Here is a 21,662-nt window from a genome sequence, read left to right as displayed (position 1 = left end):
TTCAAATAGCTTTTCGGTGAAAGCACATTTTGCAATATTCTGAGTAGATAGCCCAGCCATCATGGCTAGCTATTTTGACACCCACCAAGTTTGGTACTCACCAAACTCAAATTTACTATAAGAAAAATTGGATTACCTTTGCTGTTCTTCGTCAGAATGCACTCCCAGGACTTCTACTTCATCACCCAATGTTGTTTTGGTTCCAAATAATCCATAGTTATATCCAAATAGCGGCATTTTGTTGTGCGTTCAAGACACTATCCGAAGGGTAACGAAGGGTGACGCGCCCGGCGCGTTTCGTGACAAAAAAATTCAAAATATTCCATTACCGTACTTCGAAGCATGTCAAACGCTGTTTAAAATCTATTTTTATGCTATTTTTCTCGTAAAAAAGCCATAATATTCCGACCGGGAGTCGTTGTTTTCGTTCAAAGACAGAGAAAGTAAAATGGACTCTTCTCGTGCACGCGTGCGCCAGTCTCATTGTTCTCAGATCGACCACTATCCAAATGCGCTACTGTTTTTCAGCCTTGGCCTGCAAAGTCATCATTCAACGTTCTGGCGCCTTCTGAGAGCCTATGGGAGCGTTAGAAAATGTCACGTTACAGCAGAGATCCCCTGTTTTGGATAGAGATGATCAAGAAGGCCAAGAAATGGTCAGCGAGGGCGCTTCCTGTTTGGAATCTTCTCAGGTTTTGGCCTGCCAAATGAGTTCTGTTATACTCACAGACACCATTCAAACAGTTTTAGAAAATTTGGAGTGTTTTCTATCCAAAGCTAATAATTATATGCATATTCTAGTTTCTGGGCAGGAGTAATAATCAGATTAAATCGGGTACGTTTTTTATCCGGCCATGAAAATACTGCCCCCTATCCCAAACAGGGTAAAGAACAGTATCATCTGCATAAAAATTAACATCCGCTGTTTCAATAAGATCCCCAATGTTGTTGATATACAAAATTCACAACAGTTGGACCAAAATAGAACATTGAGGAACACCTGAGCACACCTCTATGGACTCAGATTTACAACCATCCACCATTGCACATTGTGTGTGATTTGATAGGTAATTTATAAACCAATCTAGAGCATGACCAGTAATTCCAAACATGTTAACCTTTGCACTAACACAGCATGTTCCAAGACAGACACACAATGTAACGTCTTGTCAAGAGCACAGTGGATGTCATTTAAAACTTTCAATGTTGCTGAAGCAGTGCTGTAGCCAGACCTAAAACCTGATTGTATTCCATTTAAGATGTTGTTTTCTTGGAAATAGATCTTTAGATCTTTAAGGACTCCAGTACCCTTGACAGTACAGACAATTTTGATATGGGTTGATAGTTGTCAAGTAGCGAAGGATCTCCACCTTTCAGGAGAGGCAGTACAAAAGCAGATTTCCATAACTTGGGGATTTCCTTTAACATCAAGCGTGAGGTTAAAAATATATGTTAAGGGAGGAGCAATGAAGTCTGCAGCTAGTTATAGGAAGCGGGGGTCTAGTTCATCAGGGCCAGGGGATTTTTTTCCATCAATTTCTTTCAGGGCTTTACGCACTTCTGAAACAGAAGGATGAAAAGGAGAACCTGGTTAAGGAGTGCACAGGGGTGTCAGGTAAATTCATAGGGGGCTCAATTATACCTTTGACCTTTTCAAATTAACTGCCTGCATCTATAAAATGCTGATTCAAGGCTTTCAGAATGGAGGTTCTCTGTGTGTCTACCAACAATTGTTTGGGAAGGTGTGTGTCTTTTTTGCACTCCAAACCTTTCACTACTTGCCAAAATTTGGATGGATTTAAATTATCTGAAGTACATTTAAATTTTTGTCATTTAGCAGACGCTCTTATCCAAAGCGACTTACAGTAGTGAATGCATACAATTTATAAAAAAATGTTTCCCATACTGGACCCCCGTGGGAATCGAACCCACAACCCCTGGCGTTGCAAACACCATGCTCTACCAACTGAGCCACACAAGTCAATTTCAGGTAGTGGTCTGCTTTCAGTTTTTAAATGTTTGAGGAGGATGGTCCTCCCCTTCCTCGTCTGAGGAGCCTCCACTGATTGACAGTGAACTGATAATGAGGCCAATGCCATCAGTGTGAAGACAACAGTTTTATTATCTTCCTGAGCTGATGACTTGGTAAGTAACACACACACACACACACACTTTTCCCATTATAATGCTAATAAAGCAGATATTATTATACTTGCCAGTGTATTATACTTGCCAATGTAAATGACCTGGCAGCAGGCCTGGCAGCAGAGAAAGCATAGACATCCCCCGGGGCAGAGGAGAAGCTACTGCATCGGTTAAGACAGGATCGATCTGACACAAGGTGGTTTCCAACATTTATCTTCACTTTACAGGCATGCTCTATTTTCAAATGAATATGTCAATTATATTAATTCATGAATGTTCCAACTTCTAGTGAATAATTGACAGCTTTGGTGACCGACTTTGATAGCTCGTTTTTTCACCTTTAAACATGATCAAACTTGCTAAGTCAGTTTTGACATTGTGATTCAGCAGCTGTGTAGTTGTTTAATATGCAGCAAATATTTGCAATATAATAACTGTGAAACAAGAAAGTGGTGACATGGGGCCATACAGCATGCACACATCCCAAGCTCTCCAAGCATCATAGAAAATGCCATATTCCTCAAAATAAGTCCGTCTAGTCTAACTTTCTAGTCTGGGGTCTGTTTTCGCTCAACTTCGAAAGCTGTCACTTTTATATGAAATAATTACTACAAATTGGGTGTGTGTGCATGACTGGGTTCATGGGATTGTGCTGTAGCAAGCGTTTCCCGCCTGCTCCGCATCATGGCAACAGGGACACAGGGAAGAGACAAAGCACTAGGTAATTATGGTCTGGGGCCCTAATACGTAGCAACATCCCGCTTACCTTTATAAGTTTATTTGGCCTAGAACTCCAGATCTGGAGGTCTAATAATGGAGGCACATAGGTTGTGGAGTACTGTGTTGTGTTAAGCCTGAACTGTTGTAACCCAACCTGTTTTTTTATCCCTTGTAATGGCTTTGTAACTAATTGAAATATAGCCAACAGTTAGACTGACATTGAACAACAATGTTCCAGTGTAAATGTAGTATAAAACTAGTAATATTCAAATGCCGCAATCAGTAATTGAAGTATTCATTTTAACCTTTTATTTCGCTATCATAGAATATTCGATTTCATCACGTTTTGATGTCCATCTGTCTTTCCAAGCATTTTCTGTGCCCTTAAATTGCATCTGTAAATTAAATTATTAAACTAAGAAACAATTTTGTCTGTATCTAGGATTCCATCCAATTGTCGACAGATTTTCATGCAAATATTCTAAAATTCGCATTAAAGAAATGATGCGCATTTTCCAAACAGTGGTGTTTTCACTTAACAGACCTGTTGCAGATAAAAATCAGTGCATGATGACATAGTGCACAAAACATGTACTTTTCCTCAGGTTTTCAAGTACTGAATAAAAAGTAAGAGCTCAATCTGTTTCCATCGTATTTTCAACTCTACCTTTTTGTAAAAAAAACTGTTGTGTTAAATAATAAATGTTCCTACCCTGGTCTTGGCACAATAGCCTTTGCCAACAGCTCACAGATACAGGAAGTCTAGGCCTACATTATGAGATTATTATGGATAACAGTGAGAATATTTTATTTGTCAAACTGCAGTCAAGCATCGATCATCATGTCACCAAAATCAGACCCTCGATATTTATTGGAAAGGAGCATCAAGATCACCGTTATTTTTTCTGTAGCCTAATCAACTACATGGTTTCCTTAGTCGTAGTGGGAGGAATGTTTCTGAAAATATTATTTTTAAGTTTCCATAGTAATTCGAGTTTCAAAGTTGTTTACATATTATTTTCGTGTTTTCTTAGTAGGCCTGCTAAGCTTGTGTACAGGGTAAGAAAACAAAAATAGTTGTGGTCCTCCTCATTATTACCAAACTAAATTCAACAATACAGCTAATTTGAAGGTTACTGTCTAAACTGCCATAACCCTCAAGTTTTAATTACATGTCTATTTCCAGACAGCCCCATTATTAGACATTACTTTATAATATTCAGTGTTGATATCAGTCTATATAATTCAGTGTTTTACTTGGATAAAGGTCTCCAGATAGTTCCACCATATAGTTATAGGCTATCATCTGTGTCTGTGTGTGTCTGTGCTCCATGGTACGAGGGATAGAACATGACACCGGGCCACAATGTTCAGCCAAACACCCAAAACCCTCTCTTCATAGCTCCAGGGTGCACGCATGCACACACACACACACACACACACACACACACACACACACACACACACACACACACACACACACACACACACACACACACACACAGAGAAAGCCATTAGAAGATCATTTGTTTTACCACAAATACAATCTCCTCGTGTGTCTGGTCCAAGAGAGCAGCAGCACCAGGCAGAGAGGTCGGCGGTCTGGCACACTTACCCGCCCTGTGGTGCTGTTGGACCAAACACCCTCCACTAGCAGAGTCGGGGTGGTCCTCTCCATCTCTCTCTGTGTGTGTGTGTGTGTGTGTGTGTGTGTGTGTGTGTGTGTGTGTGTGTGTGTGTGTGTGTGTGTGTGTGTGTGTGTGTGTGTGTGTGTGTGTGTGTGTGTGTGTGTGTGTGTGTGTGTGTGTGCGTGTGTGTGTGTGCGTGATAGTGCTCCGCTCCAACTGACGGCCCTGTTTTATTCCGTTTATACCCTTTTTTAATGAAACTTTTATGGTGATTTTTGGGTTAATAGACCGACATTGCGATACAGGCTAGATTTGGTTTGGCCTTGAGCCGGGAGTTAATTTTGAAATGGTGAATTAAGGGTAAAATGAGAGGAGAGATGAGAGAGAGGAGTCCCTAAATGTACAGTATGTTGTAGTTGTAATGTGAGATGGTAACTGATCTGTGTGACTCGCCGGTGGCTTCTTGGCTTTCTGTGGTGACTGGCCAGGGAGAACCCAGACCTGGCTTCAAATACTATTTGAAATAATTTGAAATGCTTGATGTGCTTGATTTAGCTTCCCTGACACCAGGGTTGGGTAGGTTACTTTCTTAATGTAATCCGTTAGTTATTAGTTACCTGACCAAAATTGTAATCAGTAACATAACATTTGGATTACTCAAACTCAGTAACGTAATCAGATTTTTTTAGTTACTTTTAGATTACTTTCCCCTTAAGAGGCATTAGAAGAACACAAACATTAGTATTACCAATTGAACAACATCAATTGCAAGATAAATCAATGTTTGAGTTCACACAGCTGGCCATAAATGGATGTTGCATTTTACTTTATGGTTTTGATTATGTAGTGTTCTTCTAACTCACTGCTTTCTACTACAGATAATAATACAATCAGACTATATCTCTACATTAAAAACAAAAGTCTGTCAGATTTCTAGTCATTCCAATAAATTGAATACCCCTTTATCTTCAAGAATATGACTTGTAAATATAGATTAGCCAATTTTTTTACCTGAGCATAACCCAACATCTAAGGATTCATTAACCTACTCTGGGATTTATGATTTTGTTGTAATGGAGGACGGATTTGACAGGTGGATGTTTATTGGGATGAGTCTTGTCCTTGAGGCAAAAGTGAGTGATTTTCCCTACATGCAAAGTCAAAATTGGCTATATTGTGAAAACAAAAGTTTTGGTCATAATTTAAATTTAGGGTTAGGCATTAGGGTTAGCAGTATGGTTAATGTTACAGTTAGGTTTAAAATTAGATTGAATGACTTTGTGGCTGTGCTGCTAATGACCACTGCAATGCTGCAGTGGTCATTACATTCATGACTTAAAACGCTAACGTGCACTGATTGGGCTCATTGCTTTGAGTTGAAAAATAAATGCTGCTCTCATTTTAAATAAAGAAATTGATAGATATTTCACCTTTATTTAACCAGGTACTCCAGTTGGAAACAAGTTCTCATTTACAACTGCGACCTGGCCAAGATAAAGCAAAGCAGTGTGACAAAAACAACAACAGTTACACAAACAAACGTACAGTCAATAACACAAAATAACATTTTAAAAAAAAATCTATGTACAGTATGGGCAAATGTAGAAGAGTAGGGAGGTAGGCAATAAATAGGCCATAGAGGTGAAATAATTACAATTTAGCACTAACACTAGAGTGATAGATGTGCAGATGATGATGTGCAAGTAGAGATTCTGGGGTGCAAAAGAGCAAGAGGGTAAGTAATAATATGTAAATGAGGTAGTTGGGTGTGCTATTTATAGATTGGCTGTGTACAGGTACAGTGATCAGGTAGCTGCTCTGACAGCTTATGCTTAAAGTTAGAGAGGGAGATATAAGACTCCAGCTTCAGTGATTTTTGCAATTCGTTCCAGTCATTGGCAGCAGAGAACTGGAAGGAAAGGCGGCCAAATGAAGTGGGGATGACCAGTGAAATATACCTGCAGGAGCGCATGCTACCGGTGGGTGTTGCTATGGTGACCAGTGAGCTGAGTTAAGGCGGGGCTTTACCTAGAAAAGACTTATAGATGACCTGGAGCCAGTGGGTTTGGCGACGAATATGTAGTGAGGGCCATTCATGGAATGGCATGCTTTGAAGACTACCGAAAAGTGCTATTTGCATGGTGAAAAATATATGCCATATGCTGGATTTTTTGAAGGCCTATTGTTTATGTTTTTGTGGGTGACACTTTGATATCTCGATAATTTGCAGCTGTGTAAGTCTAAAGTGCTGTGTCCGTTAGGCCTATGGGCATTTTCTTTTTAAACAGCACGAATGAGATTGAGCAATAAAAGCCCCACTCTTGGTCTTCTTAAATTAAACTAACGTTTAACTCTCTGGAGCACAATACCTAGAAGGAATTTAGAAGGGAGGAACTCACTCAAACTTTTATTCCGTAGCCTGAGATCTGGACTATGCAGCTGTTGCAAGAGCGCATTGTCACGGACTGTCCACTGGTCGCAAAAGCAATGATTGATCGGCAGCTTAAACTTCTTAAATTCAAACATTATTAGGTTAAAATACACATATAGAACACATATAGAACAGCCATCCACAACAATCACAATCCGAAAGGCGCAAATAGCTACAGTAATTGAGAGCAGCAGTGTGATTCACGTCAATGCACGATGTAGATATCAATAATAAGTGTTATCTGTATCGCCTGTTGGCTACACCACTGCTGTCGTCCTTAAATCCGAGCTTTTATTCAAGTTGGATAATCTTTTGATGCCAACAGCAGTCGCACCATTGGAAGACATAGCTTGGACTGTAGCCAACACAAGCTTATTCCTTCTCTTTCACGCAATCCATCAAACGCATCTGTACCATCATCATAGTGGTCTCTGACTTATGGTCAGACTTTCTCAGGCGAAACAAACTTAAACTTGCAAATTTCTTCAATGCTGATTTGAATGTCATTGAGAAAAAAGAAAGGAGTCAAATAATTTTTTGGCAAACATCCTTTCTGAGTTAAAAATAATGCTACAAGCAATCATCAATTTTTTCTAAAGTACACTACATGACCAAAAGTATGTGGACACCTGCTCGTCAAACATCTCATTCCAAAATCATGGGCATTAATATAGAGTTGGTCGCCCCTTTGCTGATATAACAGCCTCCACTCTTCTGGGAAGGCTTTCCGCTAGATGTTGGACATTGCTGTGGGGACTTGCTTCCATTCAGCCACAAGAGCATTAGTGAGATTGGGAAATGATGTTGGCCGATTAGGCCTGCCTCGCGGTCTGCGTTCCTATTCATCCCAAAGGTGTTCAATGGGGTTGAGGTCATGGCTCTGTGCAGGTCAGTCAAGATCTTCCACACCGATATTGACAAACCATTTCTGTATGGACCTCGGTTTGTGCACGGGGGCATTGTCATGCTGAAACAGGAAAGGGCCTTTCCCAAACTGTTGCCACAAAGTTGGAAGCACAGAATCGTCTAGAATGTAATTGTATGCTGTAGCGTTAAGATTTCCATTCACTGGATCTAAGGGGCCTAGCCCGAACTATGAAAAACAGCCCCAGACCATTATTCCTCCTCCACAAACTTTCCAGTTGGCACGATGAACTAGGGCAGGTAGCGTTCTCCTGGCATCCACCGAACCCAGATTCGTCCGTCGGACTGCCAGATGGTGAAGCGTGATTCATCACTCCAGAGAAAGCGTTTCCACTGCTCCAGAGTCCATTGGCGGCGAGCTTTACACCACTCCAGCCGACACTTGAAATTGCACATGGTGATCTTAGGCTTGTGTGGACATTTCATGAAGCACCCGACGAACAGTTCTTGTGCTGACGTTGCTTCCAGAGGCAGTTTGGATCTCGGTAGTGAGTGTTGCAACAGAGGACAGATGATTTTTATGCGCTACGCACTTCAGCACTCGGCGGTCCCGTTCTTTGAGATGGTATGGCCTACCACTTCGTGGCTGAATCATTGTTGCTCATTGACATTTCCACTTCACAATAACAGCACTTACAGTTGACCGGGAGAGCTCTTGCAGGGCAGAAATTTGAAAAACGGACTTTTTGCAAAGGTGGTATCCTATGACAGTGCCACGTTGAAAGTCACTGAGCTCTTCAGCAAGGGCATTCTGCTGCCAATGTGTGTCTATGGAGATTACATGGCTGTGTGCTCGATTTTATACACCTATCAGCAACGGGTGTGGCTGAAATAGCCAAATCCACTCATTAGTAGAGGTGTCCACAGACTTTTGTATATATAGTGTATCTGTAATCTGATTACAATATTTTAGCTCGTAACCTAACCGATGACAGTTACTGTTTTTGTTGTAATCCGTTACTCCCCAACCCTGCCTTGTGCAATGGGTCAATAGAATAGTCTCAAATCCAGCCGACTTGACACTGCAGGCAGTCCAAGAAAATAGAAAATGAAAGATTTCAAATAATATTTGGGCCTAGTGGACCCTGGGCCAATGCATCGACGGGGAGGCGTAAGGTCGCTGGGTGGTGGAGGGTTTTTAAAACGTTCATGTTTCCATGGTCAGGCCATTACCTCACTAATATCCACTATCATCTTTCTGTTTGTCTCTGTCTTTCTCTTTCTCTCCTCTCTCTCTCACTCTTTTTCCCAGGGGCGAACTTCGTGACTCGTAAGATCAGCCGTTCTGTGGCGAAGGTTCACCTGGGCCAGCTGGAGAGCATCAGTCTGGGTAACCTGGACTCCAAGAGAGACTGGGACCATGCCAAGGACTACGTAGAGGTAAGACTGGACATATACACACACTGCACTCTGACACACACCCTCACAATCACACACATACAGCATTGTGGGGTTAATGTTTTCCCAGATCATTTGAGACTGAAATATGTGATCTGCATGAAGCCCCTTAATAGCCTGCCAAAGAGAAAACAGAGAGAGAGAGAAAAAACGAGGTTATGAGAGGAGGGAGAGGGCCGCTTGCTGTGAGGCCACAGACGGCACTCCAATTTCCCACCACTCACCCACGTCCCAAAACTCCCTGAAACAGAGCAGCCCTGCCTCCCAAATGGCAACCGATTCCCTATTATGGTGCACTACTTTTGACCAAGGAGCGTAGGGCTGTGGTCAAATGTAATGCCCTATGTAGTGAATAGTCTGTCATTTGGGATGCAAATAAGAAGAAAGAGAGATATTAAGGGAATGCCTTGTGGTGCTGTGCGATGCTGTGGATGATGACAGAAATACAGTGTTTGTGTTAATGTAATGGTGCCAGCAGCAAGCTGAGAGATGAAACGAACAGTAAGGGGTCGCCATGTCCGGGAGCAGAACTCGCTGTGTGTGTGTGGTGTGTGTGTGTGTGATTTTGTGTGTGTGTGTTGTGAGTGTAAACGATATGTTAGTGCAGCACTTGTGTGTGTGTGTGATAGGTAAGTGTTTGTGTCTCTCTCTTTCTCTCGCTCTCTTTCTCTATGAAGATGAAAGTCTCTGTGTGTTGCCATGTCTGACAGCAAGACTCCTCATGGTGGACCCTGTTATTAATAGGGGGGTGGTGGTGGGATGGTTGACACTTCGACGGGGGCTAGAAGGGGTAGCGTAACTGGAACTTCAGTGTGGATCACTGCGTCAGGTGTTGGTGTGGTGGATCATACTGTTAAGGTGGGACTGAACCTGTTATGCAGGCCTGGGTGCCATGCTGTTGATGCATTCATAGATCAGTCATATCCAATTCAAACCGCAGAGCTGAGAAGAGAGAACACTGTTTTTTGGTTCCTATCTGACTTATTTGTTCATTGATGTGATTTTGTTTCTGTGGTAGTGAAATGGCGACGTGGTCTTTAAAAGTAGTGCTTATTCTCTGCTACTTCAGGGGTTTTTCTGTATTTAGCCATGATTTTGCACTTCAGTGTAGTAGAGTCATAGAAATAAGAATGAATAGAACGGGCCATTGAAGTCGATGATGGCATAATGGATGGACTGGCGGCCATTGCGAGTGTACACATTGGAGCAAAGCAGGAAGTAAAATTAGGAAGTAAAAGCAGGATGTGTACCCATCAATCTGTGCTATGATTTGTTGAATCAACTCAAATTACATTACAAAAAATATATTCCATTGAATGAGCCACATCAGTTGGCATCATTTGAATAAACATTCTTCATTACCATGGAAATTATTACATTACAATGCATGTACCAGGCAGACATTGCGAAGGTAAGAGGTTCCAAGCCTGTGCTATATTAAGTGATAATGCCAGAGAAGCTGGTGTTTGGAGGATATATTGGCATGGATGTTGTCGGCTTTGAGGGCATTATCACTTTTATACAACGGGTTACCAACATATTCAAATAATGATTGAGATATTTCCTAAAAAAATATATTTTGATGAATTTATTAAAACTATTTCATCCTCCCTCAAGATATAATCCTGACACAAATCTAGGGTTGTTACCCAAACCGGCTGGTCATTCATTCTATTGGTTCGGTTGCTAGAGACGCAACCCAGTTGTTCAGTCTTTTTGTTCTGTATCTATGGACGTGACCCAGTCATCCGTTCTAAATGTTCCTCTGCCATACTTGCTGGCAACGTTCTTATCCCTTGCTTGCTAACTAGCCAACTACAGCTAACTTACAGTCATGTCAAACAGTGCAACCAGAATAACAGGAAAGTAGCTGCATTTGCATTTGTTTGAGCTGTTTTCTAGTGAAATTTATTTGGATACATCCATAACAATGATAAATGAGGCGTGATTTCGCATGGCATAGAAAATGTGCTCACTTGTCAGGACACTGTTGTTCAGAGGAGCTAGCCAACAACACAGCTAACACAATCACCTCAAACTGAAGCTGGAAAGACTGTAAACTAGCTGCACTTCGTTTAGTTTGACCTTATATACACTGCTCAACAAAAATAAAGGGAACACTTAAACAACACAATGTAACTCCAAGTCAATCACACTTCTGTGAAATCAAACTGTCCACTTAGGAAGCAACACTGATTGACAATAAATTTCACATGCTGTTGTGCAAATGGAATAGACAACAGGTGGAAATTATAGGCAATTAGCAAGACACCCCCAATAAAGGAGTGGTTCTGCAGGTGGGGACCACAGACCACTTCTCAGTTCCTATGCTTCCTTGCTGATGTTTTGGTCACTTTTGAATGCTGGCGGTGCTTTCACTCTAGTGGTAGCATGAGACGGAGTCTACAACCCACACAAGTGGCTCAGGTAGTGCAGCTCATCCAGGATGGCACATCAATGCGAGCTGTGGCAAGAAGGTTTGCTGTGTCTGTCAGCGTAGTGTCCAGAGCATGGAGGCGCTACCAGGAGACAGGCCAGTACATCAGGAGACGTGGAGGAGGCCGTAGGAGGGCAACAACCCAGCAGCAGGACCGCTACCTCCGCCTTTGTGCAAGGAGGAGCAGGAGAAGCACTGCCAGAGCCCTGCAAAATGACCTCCAGCAGGCCACAAATGTGCATGTGTCTGCTCAAACGGTCAGAAACAGACTCCATGAGGGTGGTATGAGGGCCCGACGTCCACAGGTGGGGGTTGTGCTTACAGCCCAACACCGTGCAGGACATTTGGCATTTGCCAGAGAACACCAAGATTGGAAAATTCGCCACTGGCGCCCTGTGCTCTTCACAGATGAAAGCAGGTTCACACTGAGCACGTGACAGACGTGACAGAGTCTGGAGACGCCGTGGAGAACGTTCTGCTGCCTGCAACATCCTCCAGCATGACTGTTTTGGCGGTGGGTCAGTCATGGTGTGGGGTGGCATTTCTTTGGGGGGCCGCACAGCCCTCCATGTGCTCGCCAGAGGTAGCCTGACTGCCATTAGGTACCGAGATGAGATCCTCAGACCCCTTGTGAGACCATATGCTGGTACGGTTGGCCCTGGGTTCCTCCTAATGCAAGACAATGCGAGACCTCATGTGGCAGAAGTGTGACAGCAGATCCTGCAAGAGGAAGGCATTAATGCTATGGACTGGCCCGCCCGTTCCCCAGACCTGAATCCAATTGAGCACATCTGGGACATCATGTCTCGCTCCATCCACCAACGCCACGTTGCACCACAGACTGTCCAGGAGTTGGCGGATGCTTTAGTCCAGGTCTGGGAGGAGATCCCTCAGGAGACCATCTGCCACCTCGTCAGGAGCATGCCCAGGCGTTGTAGGGAGGTCATACAGGCACATGGAGGCCACACACACTACTGAGCCTCATTTTGACTTGTTTTAAGGACATTACATCAAAGTTGGATCAGCCTGTATGTCACATCCTGGCCAGTATAAGGGTAAATTGGTATTGTAGTTTGGTCAGGACATGGCAGAGGGTATTTGTTTTATGTGGTTCAGGGTGGTGTTTTGGAAATAGGGCGTTTGATTTAGTATTTCCGGGTTTTTGGTTTATGATCTATGTTTAGGTAATTCTATGTCTAGTCTAGGTAGTCTGTGTTTCTATGGTTGATTAATTGGGGTTGGGACTCTCAATTGAAGGCAGGTGTTTTCTCTTTGCCTTTGATTGAGTGTCCCATATATTAGGGTGTGTTTGTGTTTGGGATTTGTGGGAGATTGTTTTTGCATTGCGTGTTTTTGTGAGCCTGCAAAACTGTCATTTGTCGTGCTTATTGTTTTCTTGTTTTCTCGTGTTCAACGTTCTTTAATAAATTATGAAAATGAACACCAACTCTACTGCGTATTGGTCCACACTTTCAGACGACGATTTCGCTATATCATCGGATGATGAAGAAGTTCGTGACACTGTAGTGTGGTTTTCCACTTTAATTTTTAGTGTGACTCCAAATCCAGACCTCCATGGGTTGATAAATTGGATTTCCATTGATTATTTTTGTGTGATTTTGTTGTCAGCACATTCAACTATGTAAAGAAAAAAGTATTTAATAAGATTATTTCTTTCATTCAGATCTAGGATGTGTTGTTTAAGTGTTCCCTTCATTGTTTTGAGCAGTATATATATATATATATATATATATCCATGAAAATGATGCCAGCTGATTCATGCTTTTGACTGGGTGAGAAATTCTGCTTGCCTGTCTGTTTCGTTCAGATTCCCTACACGTTCCTTACTATGGGACAGCTGCCAATCAAATTTGAATATTGAAACAATGTTGCAAATGTCGAAGAAACAGACTGTCATGGTTCCACCTGTCACCAGAGGGCGGCAGAGACTGTCCTAGAGACATTAACGACACTCAGGTGTGTCCTATTTACTCATTATGATTTCCCTGTTTAAAAGAGGTGTGTTTTCTGTTGTCCTTTGCAGAAGCTAAAATTGTTTACCGTTTGTGGTCGGTTCCTGAGTTTTCGAGACTTAGTGTTAGTTGTTTTTCAAGTGTACTGTGATCCTGCGGCTACCATTTCTCAGTAAAGTATTTTGTTTATCCTTTTCCACTGATTCCTTGTCTTGTCTCTTCTCTGCACCTGGGTCCAATCTCACCATGTCACAGCAAGCTTCAGCCTCAACATGGACCCAGCAGAGATCTCCCAGATCCAGAATGCTATAACCCAACAAGGAGCAAATCAAATCAAAGTTTATTTGTCACGTGCGCCGAATACAACAGGTGTAGACCTTACAGTGAAATGCTTACTTACAGGCTCTAACCAATAGCTCTAACCAATAACCAAAAGGTATTAGGTGAACAATAGGTAAGTAAAGAAATAAAAACAACAGTAAAAAGACAGTGAAAAACAGTAGCAAGGCTATAAAAGTAGCGAGGCTACATGCAGACACCGATTAGTCAGACTGATTGAGGTAGTATGTACATGTAGATATGGTTAAAGTGACTATGCATATATGATGAACAGAGAATAGCAGTAGCGTAAAGAGGGGTTGGCGGGTGGTGGGTGGCGGGACACAATGCAGATAGCCCAGTTAGTCAATTTGTGGGAGCACAGGTTGGTGGGCCAATTGAGGTAGTTTGTACATATGTACATAAATGTATAGTTAAAGTGACTTTTAAGCTATTTTAAAATCTGACATAGCGTTTGCATAAAGGAGTTCTGTATCTATAATTCTTAAAATAATTGTTTTGTATTTTGTCGACGTTTATCATGAGTAATTTAGTAAATTCACCGGAAGTTTTCGGTGGGTATGCTAGTTCTGAACATCACATGCTAATGTAAAAAGCTGGTTTTTGATATAAATCTGAACTTGATTGAACAAAACATGCATGTATTGTATAACATAATGTCCTAGGAGTGTCATCTGATGAAGATCATCAAAGGTTAGTGCTGCATTTAGCTGTGGTTTGGGTTTTTGTGACATATATGCTTGCTTTGAAAATGGCTGTGTGATTATTTTTGGCAGGGTACTCTCCTGACATAATCTAATGTTTTGCTTTTGCTGTAAAGCCTTTTTGAAATCGGACAATGTGGTTAGATTAAGAATTATAGATACAGAACTCCTTTATGCAATCGCTATGTCCGATTTTAAAATATCTTTTCGGAAAAAGCACATTTTGCAATATTCTGAGTACATGGCTCGCCATCACGGGCTAGCTATTTTGACACCCACCAAGTTTGGCCCTCACCAAACTCAGATTTACTATAAGAAAAATTGGATTACCTTTGCTGTTCTTCGTCAGAATGCACTCCCAGGACTTCTACTTCAATAACAAATGTTGGTTTGGTTCAAAATAATCCATAGTTATGTTCAAATATCCTCTGTTTTGTTCGTGCGTTCAAGACACTATCCGAAGGGTGACGCGCCCGACGCGTTTCGTGACAAAAAAAATCTAAATATTCCATTACCGTACTTCGAAGCATGTCAACCGCTGTTTAAAATCAATTTTTATGCGTTTTTTCTCGTAAAAAAGCGCTAATATTCCGACCGCGAAACCCAGTTTTCGTTCAAAGACGAAAAAATAAAAACATGGTGTCGGCTCGTGCATGCGCCCCCAGTCTCATTGTTCTCTGATCGACCACTATCCAAATGACCTACTGTTTTTCAGCAATGGGCTGCAAAGTCATCATTCACCGTTCTGCCGCCTTCTGAGAACCTATGGGAGCCGTAGGAAGTGTCACGTTACAGCAGAGATCCTCAGTTTTCAATAAAGAGAGTGTAGAAGGCCAAGAAATGGTCAGACAGGGCACTTCCTGTATAGAATCTTCTCAGGTTTTTGCCTGCCATATGAGTTCTGTTATACTCACAGACACCATTCAAACAGTTTTAGAAACTTTAGGGTGTTTTCTATCCAAATCAAACAATTATATGCATATTCTAGTTTCCGGGCAGTATTAATAACCAGATTAAATCGGGTACGTTTTTCATCCGGCCGTGAAAATACGGCAGTATTTTCACGGCCGGATGAAAAACGTACCCAAATTAAATGGCCTACTACTTGGGCCCAGGAACTAGAATATGCATATTAGTAGATTTGGATAGAAAACACTCTGAAGTTTCTAAAACTTTTTGAATAATGTCTGTGAGTATAACAGAACTCATATGGCAGGCAAAACCCTTAGAAAAATCTAACCGGGAAGTGAGAATTCTGGTGCTTGTAGTCCTTTCAAGTCCTTGCCTTTCTAACAGACAGTGAGTTAGGGTTCATTTTGCACTTCCTACGGCTTCCACTAGATGTCAACAGTCTTTAGAGAGTTGTTTGAGTCGTCTATGAGGAACAGAGACCGAATGAGAAGGCTGGGAACTTGGTGACCCCGGGAATGAGACGCGCGTTCATGCGAGAGGTAGCTCCACGTTCCGAAACGTTTTTCAAGACACTGGTTTCGTCCGGTTGGAATTTTACTGAATCTTCACGTTCTAAAGGCCCTAAAGATTGATGCTTTACAACGTTTGACATGTTTGAACGAACGTAAATTGATTTTGTTTTTTACTTTTCTTCGTGACATTTTCCGTGAACAACAAGGAGCTATTTGGACATAAATTATGGAGTTTATCGAACAAAACAACATTTATTGTGGACCTGGGATTCCTAGAAGTGCCTTCTGATGAAGATTACTGAAGGTAAGCGAATATTTCTAGTTTTATTTATGCTTTTAGATGACTCAAAAACGGCGGCTATCTGTATTGCTTGATGTCTTTTTCTGACCGCAGTACTCAGATTATTGCAAAGTGTGCTTTCCACGTAAAGTTATTTTGAAATCGGACAACGTGGTTGGATTCAGGAGATGTTTATCTATAATTCTTTGAATAACAATTTAATATTTTATCAAGGTTTATGAATAGTATTTTTGTAAATCGGTGTGCTGTTTCACCGGAAGTTTTGGAGGCAAAATATTTTCTGAACGTCACGAGCCATTGTAAAATGCTGTTTTTTGGATATAAATATGTACTTGATCGAACAAAAAAATGCATGTATTGTGTAACATGATGTTCTAGGAGTGTCATCTGATGAAGATCATCAAAGGTTAGTGCTGCATTTAGCTGTGTTTTGGGTATTTGTGATGCATGCTAGTTGCTTGGAAATGGCTGTGTGGTTTTTTGTGTCTATGTACTCTCCTAACATAATCTAATGTTTTGCTTTCGCTGTAAAGCCTTTTTGAAATCGGACAACGTGGTTCGATTCAGGAGAAGTGTATCTATAAAATGGTGTAAAATAGTCCTATGTTTGAGAACTTTGAATTATGACATTTTGTGGTTTTAAGTTTGGTGCTCTGATTTGTCACTGGCTGTTGAATAAGAGTCTTATCTTTAAAATGGTGTAAAATAGTTGATTGTTTGAGAAAATTTAATTGTGGTATTTTAGTTGGTTTTGTATTTCGCACCGTGCAATGCCATTGGCTGTTGGCTAGGGGTTCCGCAGGCAGAACGGGGTTCTGCTAGCGGAACGTCTGTCCTCAACAGGTTAACCTCTTACATCTAGACGTTCCGCTAGCGGAACACCTGCTCCAATATCCAATGATGGGCGTGGCGCGAAATACAAACTCCTCTAAAATCCGAAAACTTCCATTTTTCAAACATATGACTATTTTACAGCATTTTAAAGACAAGACTCTCGTTAATCTAACCACACTGTCCGATTTCAAAAAGGCTTTACAGCGAAAGCAAAACATTAGATTATGTCAGCAGAGTACCCAGCGAGAAATAATCAGACACCCATTTTTCAAGCTAGCATATAATGTCACAAAAAACAAAACCACAGCTAAATGCAGCACTAACCTTTCATGATCTTCATCAGATGACAACCCTAGGCCATTATGTTATACAATGCATGCATGTTTTGTTCAATCAAGTTCATATTTATATCAAAAACCAGCTTTTTTACATTAGCATGTGACGTTCAGAACTAGCATACCCCCCACAAACATCCGGTGAATTTACTAAATTACTCAAGATAAACGTTCACAAAAAACATAACAATTATTTTAAGAATTATAGATACAGAACTCCTCTATGCACTCGATATGTCCGATTTTAAAATAGCTTTTTGGTGAAAGCACATTTTGCAATATTCTCAGTAGATAGCCCAGCCATCACGGCTAGCCATTTAGACACCGACCAAGTTTAGCCCTGACCAAACTCCGATTTACTATTACAAAAGTTTGATTACCTTTGTTGTCTTCGTCAGAATGCACTCCCAGGACTGCTACTTCAATAACAAATGTTGGTTTGGTCCAAAATAATCCATCGTTATATCCAAATAGCGGCGTTTTGTTCGTGCGTTCAAGACACTATCCGAAGTGTAAATAAGGGTCACGAGAATGGCACAATTCGTGACAAAAGATTTCTAAATATTCCATTACCGTACTTCGAAGCATGTCAACCGCTGTTTACCGCATTTTTCTCGTAAAAAAGCGATAATATTCCGACCGGGAATCTGCGTTTAGGTAAACAGACGAAAGAAAACAAAGCATTCTGTCGACGCGGGCACGAGCCTGAGTCTCACAGTACTGTAACCAGCCACTACCCAAACGCGCTACTTTTTTTCAACCAGAGCCTGCAAAGCCACGATTCAGCTTTTTGCCGTCTTCTGAGAGCCCATGGGAGCCGTAGGAAGTGTCACGTAACAGCAGAGATCCTCTGTAATGGATAGAGATAATCAAGAAGGGCAAGAAATTGTCAGACAGGCCACTTCCTGCATGGAATCTTCTCAGGCTTTGGCCTGCCAAATGAGTTCTGTTATACTCACAGACACCATTCAAACAGTTTTAGAAACTTTGGAGTGTTTTCTATCCAAAGCTAATAATTATATGCATATTCTAGTTTCTGGGCAGGAGTAATAATCAGATTAAATCGGGTACGTTTTTTATCCGGCTTTGAAAATACTGACTATTTTACTTTTAAAGACAAGACTCTCGTTAAATTAAGTGAAGGTTGCCCACGAGGTCCATTAACTGCTTCATACAGTATGGATATCAATGTACAGCAAACAGCATGTTGCTTTCATCTGCTCTGGTTACAAAAGTTTAAACACCAACCAGCTAGCTACTTACCTAAACAATGGAAGGTGCATAATTCATGGCTACAAAACTAGCTAGCTAGTTACCTATAGCTACTCTGTAAGCTAACGTGACATACTAGAAAGTAATATAAACAAGTTGAGAAAAAAGTTACTTCAAGAAACATTGTTTTTTATCTTCTGAAGCAATTTTATAATCCTGTCTTGATTGTAGAAGTTCTATTTTGCTATTTCATACATTTTAAAGTGATCTTTTTGAAGAGAGTCAGTGAATCAGGCCATCACCATGGTAACCAGGCACTCTTTATGCCATACATGCCTTCAAAACTACCGTAAAACCCCTTAAATTTGCCCTTACCTAAGGAAATATTTGAGGGGCTCTATGCAACGCCCTTAAGCAATTCTCTTAGGTAAGGGAAAATAATTTATTAAAGAGCAACTGCCCCTAAAAAACGACTTCTCATTTAGAAAACAGCCTATGCGACATCTATAAGAGGCAGAATCATTTATTCTACCCTCAAGATGTACCACGAAGTGTAAATAGGATAATTTTGGTCATAAAGTCAGTCTCGTCCAAATCGGAGTTTTATGAGACATGTGGCCATGACTGCCTCACAACATTCATAAATTCAAAGGGTTTTGCTCTTGGAGCGTTCAGAGCTCACATTGGACGCTCTGGCTGAGGAGTAGGATTGATCCGAGCGTTCTGACCTCACAACAGCAGTCATGCACCCAAGCTAACTGGCTAACATTGGCTAGCTTGCTAGCTACTTCCAGACACAAATGAGAGAACATCTCACTCTGACCATTTTACTTGCCCTAGCAGAGTTGGTTATGTTTATTCATGTTATTCAGAGTGTTGGTGACTGTAACTGAGCTGCTGGCAACAATTTAGTTTTTTTGCAGACGTTTACTGACACCGGCCATATTCAATGGGTGTTGCGCGTTCGTAAATTCATCAGTTATTCTGCGCTCTGGCACACAGACGAGTGTGCTCTGAAATCGGAGTAGAGTGTTCAAAGCTGTTTTCAATTCAAAGGGTGGCTTTTTGAAGATTCTCAAACTAAAATATATTTTGATTTCTTTAACACTTTTTTGGTTACTACATGATTCCATATGTGTTATTTCATAGTTTTGATGTCTTCACTATTATCCTACACTGTAGAAAATAGTCAAAATAAAGAAAAACCCTGGAATGAGTACTGTAGCTGTTCTAAAACGTTTGACCGGTAGTGTATTAGGGTGAGGCACATGGGATACTAACAGTTTACAACACATTTTATCAGACGCTCTTATCCAGAGCGACTTACAGTATTGAGTTCATACATTTTCATTCATACTGGTCCCCCGTGGGAATCGAACCCACAACCATGGCTTTACCAACTGAGCCACACGGACCACACAACATATACTTAGTATTACTTTCTTAGCTACAGTATACATATCTCCCTGGCATATTACATCATGTATACAGCACCATACAATACATTTTTGGACTCACCTTGTTGTGCTGTGCTCACGTGAACAGGAAGGTCATTCGTGGGCAAATTTTGTCATTAAACTTTGACATTAAAGTCTGGCATTCTCTGGATATATGGTTCCTTTAAGACAACTGGGAACTAAGAAAAAAATAAGGTTGAATCATGACATTATTGATCTTCAGGTCGGAGCTCTAGAAAGAGGCCCCACAGCATATTTTCCCAGTCCGATCTTGTTTTTTTCGAGTTCCCAGTTGTCTTGAACTCACTAAAGTCTGAGATTTCCCAGTTCCAAGTTTCCAGTTGTTTTGCAAGCAGCAGAAGTCATGCTGGATTGACAGCATGGGCAATGTTAATCCATTTAAGCTTGGAAAAGAGATCCTTAAACCCAGACTTGGACCATACATCCACTCGACTGAATAGTAGGCTAGTGATTGCGTTTCAATGCTTGCAGTTAGCCACTGATTCCTTCCAAACCAGTCATTGTTGAATTTGCGACTTGTTGTGTAATGTTTTTGTGCAACGGCCGATGAGCACCGATATGTTTTATCTATCATTTCTGTTCGTAATTTATCTTCATTTGACAAGGATTGAAAAGGATTTGCCAGTAGATTGTTGACTTGATTCATAATGATGACATGATCAGTCCAATCAAAATTACTGTGATATGTGATTTGACGTCATTTTATCTTGAGCCTTCTTGGACGGCACTTCTAATGGAGCTCTATGGCAGCACCCAAGGGGCTTGAATTTTTGAGCTCTCCCTGTAGATTTTGCTGTTATGTATTGTCCCTATGAGTGACAGAACACTGAGCCAATCACAGCGCAACTAGAGAACATTACCAACCCCTACGCTCTGAATTTTCCGCTGGCTGCCCCACCACCACAGAAAGAACTGTGCTAAGCTGAAAAACCTGCATTTTGGAGCTGCCTTACTCAAGAAAGCAAAAAAGAGACCATGTTTGTATGCGGCTTTATTAACTCAATGATTTTAACAATTATTTTGCAAACTGATATGTGACACGTATTGATGCCAAAATAACATGCACATTTTTTAAATTTACCTCTACAGGATCGGTGGGTGCCCTGCGGGACTGTTGAGCTAACATAGGCTAATGTGATTAGCATGAGGTTGTAAGTAACAAGACCATTTCCCTAGAAATAGACATATCTGATATTGGCAGAAAGCTTAAATTCTTGTTAATCTAACTGCACTGTCCAATTTACAGTAGCTTTCACAGTAAAATAATACCATGCTATTGTTTGAGGAGAGTGCACAATTATGAACTTGGAAATGTATTAATAAACCAATTAGGCACATTTGGGCAGTCTCGATACAACATTTTGAACAGAAATGCAATG

At 41.1% G+C, this 21,662-nt stretch overlaps 1 pseudogene; it reads left to right on the top strand.

Annotated features, from left to right (window-relative positions):
* Positions 1–21,662, top strand: part of LOC106584084 (GDP-mannose 4,6 dehydratase-like) — a 186,549-nt pseudogene that overhangs the window by 20,541 nt on the left and 144,346 nt on the right.

This window comes from Salmo salar, chromosome 23 (genome assembly GCF_965601325.2).
Source record: "Salmo salar chromosome 23, fSalSal1, whole genome shotgun sequence".
Lineage (NCBI taxonomy): Eukaryota > Metazoa > Chordata > Actinopteri > Salmoniformes > Salmonidae > Salmo > Salmo salar.
Note: the sequence above shows the minus strand (reverse complement) of the source record. Positions and strands in the feature narration are given on the sequence as shown.